A 6,538-nucleotide genomic window follows, 5' to 3' on the forward strand; every position below is an offset into this window, starting at 1 on the left:
TCTTGTTTTGTACGTTTTTTCCACGTGTCTTGACATGCAAAGTATTCCTGCAAAGTTTGGTGAAGATCTGAGTATGTAGTTTTTGACCTCATCTGGAACCTCCTATCTGAAAATTTGAAAATTCTTAAAAAATTCGTCCAAAATCTTGATGTCTCCAATCTCTTGTTTTGTACGTTTTTTCCACGTGTCTTGACATCCAATGTATCCCTGCAATGTTTGGTGAAGATCTGAGTATGTAGTTTTTGACCTTATCTGGAACCTCCCATCTGAAAATTTGAAAATTCCTAAAAAATCCGTCCAAAATCTTGATGACCCCAATCTCTTGTTTTGTACTTTTTTTCCACGTGTCTCGACCTCCAATGTCTCCCTGCAAAGTTTGGTGAAGATCTGAGTATGTAGTTTTTGACCTTATATGGAACCTCCTATCTGAAAATTTGAAAATTCTTAAAAAATTCGTCCAAAATCTTGATGTCACCAATCCTATGTTTTGTATGTTTTTTCCACGTGTCTTGACATCCAATGTATCCCTAAAAAAGTTTGGTGAAGATCTGAGTATGTCGTTTTTGACCTTATCTGGAACCTCCAATCTGAAAATTTGAAAATTCTTAAAAAATTCGTCGAAAATCTTGATGTCTCCGATCTCTTGTTTTGTACGTTTTTTCCACGTGTCTTGACATGCAAAGTATTCCTGCAAAGTTTGGTGAAGATCTGAGTATGTAGTTTTTGACCTCATCTGGAACCTCCTATCTGAAAATTTGAAAATTCTTAAAAAATTCGTCCAAAATTTTGATGTCTCCAATCTCTTGTTTTGTACGTTTTTTCCACGTGTCTTGACATCCAATGTATCCCTGCAAAGTTTGGTGAAGATCTGAGTATGTAGTTTTTGACCTTATCTGGAACCTCCTATCTGAAAATTTGAAAATTCTTAAAAAATTCGTCCAAAATCTTGATGTCTCCAATCTCTTGTTTTGTACGTTTTTTCCACGTGTCTTGATATCCAATGTATCCCTGCAAAGTTTGGTGAAGATCTGAGTATGTCGTTTTTGACCTTATCTGGAACATCCTTTCTGAAAATTTGAAAATTGTTAAAAAATTCGTCCAAAATCTTGATGTCTCCAATCTCTTTTTTGTACGTTTTTTCCACGTGTCTTGACATCCAATGTATCCCTGCAAAGTTTGGTGAAGATCTGAGTATGTAGTTTTTGACCTTATCTGGAACCTCCCATCTGAAAATTTGAAAATTCTTAAAAAATTCGACCAAAATCTTGATGTCTCCAATCTTTTGTTTTGTACGTTTTTTCCCCGTGTCTTGACACATAATGTATCCATGCAAAGTTTGGTGAAGATCTGAGTATGTAGTTTTTGACCTTATATGGAACCTCCTATCTGAAAATTTGAAAATTCTTAAAAAATTCGTCCAAAATCTTGATGTCTCCAATCTCTTGTTTTGTACGTTTTTTCCACGTGTCTTGACATCCAATGTATCCCTGCAAAGTTTGGTGAAGATCTGAGTATGTAGTTTTTGACCTTATCTGGAACCTCCCATCTGAAAATTTGAAAATTTATAAAAAATCCGTGCAAAATCTTGATGACCCCAATCTCTTGTTTTGTACGTTTTTTCCACGTGTCTTGACATCCAATGTATCCATGCAAAGTTTAGTGAAGATCTGAGTATGTCGTTTTTGACCTTATCTGGAACCTCCCATCTGAAAATTTGAAAATTCTTAAAAAATTCGTCGAAAATCTTGATGTCTCCAATCTCTTGTTTTGTACGTTTTTTCCACGTGTCTTGACATGCAAAGTATCCCTGCAACGTTTGGTGAAGATCTGAGTATGTAGTTTTTGACCTTATCTGGAACCTCCTATCTGAAAATTTGAAAATTCTTCAAAAATTCGTCGAAAATCTTGATGTCTCCAATCTCTTGTTTTGTACGTTTTTTCCACGTGTCTTGACATCCAATGTATCCCTGCAATGTTTGGTGGAGATCTGAGTATGTAGTTTTTGACCTTATCTGGGACCTCTTATCAGAAAATTTGAAAATTCTTCAAAAATTCGTCCAAAATCTTGATGTCTCCAATCTCTTGTTTTGTACGTTTTTTCCACGTGTCTCGACCTCCAATGTATCCCTGCAAAGTTTGGTGAAGATCTGAGTATGTCGTTTTTGACCTTATCTGGAACATCCTTTCTGAAAATTTGAAAATTCTTAAAAAATTCGTCGAAAATCTTGATGCCTCCAATCTCTTGTTTTGTACGTTTTTTCCACGTGTCTTGACATCCAATGTATCCCTGCAAAGTTTGGTGAAGATCTGAGTATGTAGTTTTTGACCTTATATGGAACCTCCTTTCTGAAAATTTGAAAATTCTCAAAAAATTCGTCCATAATCTTGATGTCTCCAATCTCTTGTTTTGTACGTTTTTTCCACGTGTCTTGACATCCAATGTATCCCTGCAAAGTTTGGTGAAGATCTGAGTATTTAGTTTTTGACCTTATATGGAACCTCCTATCTGAAAATTTGAAAATTCTTAAAAAATTCGTCCAAAATCTTGATGTCACCAATCCTATGTTTTGTATGTTTTTTCCACGTGTCTTGACATCCAATGTATCCATGCAAAGTTTGGTGAAGATCTGAGTATGTCGTTTTTGACCTTATCTGGAACCTCCCATCTGAAAATTTGAAAATTCTTAAAAAATTCGTCGAAAATCTTGATGTCTCCGATCTCTTGTTTTGTACGTTTTTTCCACGTGTCTTGACATGCAAAGTATTCCTGCAAAGTTTGGTGAAGATCTGAGTATGTAGTTTTTGACCTTATATGGAACCTCCTATCTGAAAATTTGAAAATTCTTAAAAAATTCGTCCAAAATCTTGATGTCTCCAATCTCTTGTTTTGTACGTTTTTTCCACGTGTCTTGACATCCAATGTATCCCTGCAAAGTTTGGTGAAGATCTGAGTATGTAGTTTTTTACCTTATCTGGAACCTCCCATCTGAAAATTTGAAAATTCCTAAAAAATCCGTGCAAAATCTTGATGACCCCAATCTCTTGTTTTGTACGTTTTTTCCACGTGTCTTGACATCCAATGTATCCATGCAAAGTTTGGTGAAGATCTGAGTATGTCGTTTTTGATCTTATCTGGAACCTCCCATCTGAAAATTTGAAAATTCTTAAAAAATTCGTCGAAAATCTTGATGTCTCCAATCTCTTGTTTTGTACGTTTTTTCCACGTGTCTTGACATGCAAAGTATCCCTGCAACGTTTGGTGAAGATCTAAGTATGTAGTTTTTGACCTTATCTGGAACCTCCTATCTGAAAATTTGAGAATTCTTCAAAAATTCGTCGAAAATCTTGATGTCTCCAATCTCTTGTTTTGTACGTTTTTTCCACGTGTCTTGACCTCCAATGTATCCCTGCAAAGTTTGGTGAAGATCTGAGTATGTCGTTTTTGACCTTATCTGGAACATCCTATCTGAAAATTTGAAAATTCTTAAAAAATTCGTCCAAAATCTTGATGTCTCCAATCTCTTGTTTTGTACGTTTTTTCCACGTGTCTTGATATCCAATGTATCCCTGCAAAGTTTGGTGAAGATCTGAGTATGTCGTTTTTGACCTTATCTGGAACATCCTTTCTGAAAATTTGAAAATTGTTAAAAAATTCGTCCAAAATCTTGATGTCTCCAATCTCTTTTTTGTACGTTTTTTCCACGTGTCTTGACATCCAATGTATCCCTGCAAAGTTTGGTGAAGATCTGAGTATGTAGTTTTTGACCTTATCTGGAACCTCCCATCTGAAAATTTGAAAATTCTTAAAAAATTCGACCAAAATCTTGATGTCTCCAATCTTTTGTTTTGTACGTTTTTTCCCCGTGTCTTGACACATAATGTATCCATGCAAAGTTTGGTGAAGATCTGAGTATGTAGTTTTTGACCTTATATGGAACCTCCTATCTGAAAATTTGAAAATTCTTCAAAAATTCGTCCAAAATCTTGATGTCTCCAATCTCTTGTTTTGTACGTTTTTTCCACGTGTCTTGACATCCAATGTATCCCTGCAAAGTTTGGTGAAGATCTGAGTATGTAGTTTTTGACCTTATCTGGAACCTCCCATCTGAAAATTTGAAAATTTATAAAAAATCCGTGCAAAATCTTGATGACCCCAATCTCTTGTTTTGTACGTTTTTTCCACGTGTCTTGACATCCAATGTATCCATGCAAAGTTTAGTGAAGATCTGAGTATGTCGTTTTTGACCTTATCTGGAACCTCCCATCTGAAAATTTGAAAATTCTTAAAAAATTCGTCGAAAATCTTGATGTCTCCAATCTCTTGTTTTGTACGTTTTTTCCACGTGTCTTGACATGCAAAGTATCCCTGCAACGTTTGGTGAAGATCTGAGTATGTAGTTTTTGACCTTATCTGGAACCTCCTATCTGAAAATTTGAAAATTCTTCAAAAATTCGTCGAAAATCTTGATGTCTCCAATCTCTTGTTTTGTACGTTTTTTCCACGTGTCTTGACATCCAATGTATCCCTGCAATGTTTGGTGGAGATCTGAGTATGTAGTTTTTGACCTTATCTGGGACCTCTTATCAGAGAATTTGAAAATTCTTCAAAAATTCGTCCAAAATCTTGATGTCTCCAATCTCTTGTTTTGTACGTTTTTTCCACGTGTCTCGACCTCCAATGTATCCCTGCAAAGTTTGGTGAAGATCTGAGTATGTCGTTTTTGACCTTATCTGGAACATCCTTTCTGAAAATTTGAAAATTCTTAAAAAATTCGTCGAAAATCTTGATGTCTCCAATCTCTTGTTTTGTACGTTTTTTCCACGTGTCTTGACATCCAATGTATCCCTGCAAAGTTTGGTGAAGATCTGAGTATGTAGTTTTTGACCTTATATGGAACCTCCTTTCTGAAAATTTGAAAATTCTCAAAAAATTCGTCCATAATCTTGATGTCTCCAATCTCTTGTTTTGTACGTTTTTTCCACGTGTCTTGACATCCAATGTATCCCTGCAAAGTTTGGTGAAGATCTGAGTATTTAGTTTTTGACCTTATATGGAACCTCCTATCTGAAAATTTGAAAATTCTTAAAAAATTCGTCCAAAATCTTGATGTCACCAATCCTATGTTTTGTATGTTTTTTCCACGTGTCTTGACATCCAATGTATCCATGCAAAGTTTGGTGAAGATCTGAGTATGTCGTTTTTGACCTTATCTGGAACCTCCCATCTGAAAATTTGAAAATTCTTAAAAAATTCGTCGAAAATCTTGATGTCTCCGATCTCTTGTTTTGTACGTTTTTTCCACGTGTCTTGACATGCAAAGTATTCCTGCAAAGTTTGGTGAAGATCTGAGTATGTAGTTTTTGACCTTATATGGAACCTCCTATCTGAAAATTTGAAAATTCTTAAAAAATTCGTCCAAAATCTTGATGTCTCCAATCTCTTGTTTTGTACGTTTTTTCCACGTGTCTTGACATCCAATGTATCCCTGCAAAGTTTGGTGAAGATCTGAGTATGTAGTTTTTTACCTTATCTGGAACCTCCCATCTGAAAATTTGAAAATTCCTAAAAAATCCGTGCAAAATCTTGATGACCCCAATCTCTTGTTTTGTACGTTTTTTCCACGTGTCTTGACATCCAATGTATCCATGCAAAGTTTGGTGAAGATCTGAGTATGTCGTTTTTGATCTTATCTGGAACCTCCCATCTGAAAATTTGAAAATTCTTAAAAAATTCGTCGAAAATCTTGATGTCTCCAATCTCTTGTTTTGTACGTTTTTTCCAGGTGTCTTGACATGCAAAGTATCCCTGCAACGTTTGGTGAAGATCTAAGTATGTAGTTTTTGACCTTATCTGGAACCTCCTATCTGAAAATTTGAAAATTCTTCAAAAATTCGTCGAAAATCTTGATGTCTCCAATCTCTTGTTTTGTACGTTTTTTCCACGTGTCTTGACCTCCAATGTATCCCTGCAAAGTTTGGTGAAGATCTGAGTATGTCGTTTTTGACCTTATCTGGAACATCCTTTCTGAAAATTTGAAAATTGTTAAAAAATTCGTCCAAAATTTGATGTCTCCAATCTCTTGTTTTGTACGTTTTTTCCACGTGTCTTGACATCCAATGTATCCCTGCAAAGTTTGGTGAAGATCTGAGTATGTCGTTTTTGACCTTATCTGGAACATCCTTTCTGAAAATTTGAAAATTCTTAAAAAATTCGTCCAAAATCTTGATGTCTCCAATCTCTTGTTTTGTACGTTTTTTCCACGTGTCTTGACATGCAAAGTATCCCTGCAACGTTTGGTGAAGATCTAAGTATGTAGTTTTTGACCTTATCTGGAACCTCCTATCTGAAAATTTGAAAATTCTTCAAAAATTCGTCGAAAATCTTGATGTCTCCAATCTCTTGTTTTGTACGTTTTTTCCACGTGTCTTGACATCCAATGTATCCCTGCAATGTTTGGTGGAGATCTGAGTATGTAGTTTTTGACCTTATCTGGGACCTCCTATCAGAAAATTTGAAAATTCTTCAAAAATTCGTCCA

This window comes from Lepisma saccharinum, unplaced genomic scaffold (genome assembly GCF_977018435.1).
Source record: "Lepisma saccharinum unplaced genomic scaffold, izLepSacc3.1 HAP1_SCAFFOLD_84, whole genome shotgun sequence".
NCBI classification, from domain to species: domain Eukaryota; kingdom Metazoa; phylum Arthropoda; class Insecta; order Zygentoma; family Lepismatidae; genus Lepisma; species Lepisma saccharinum.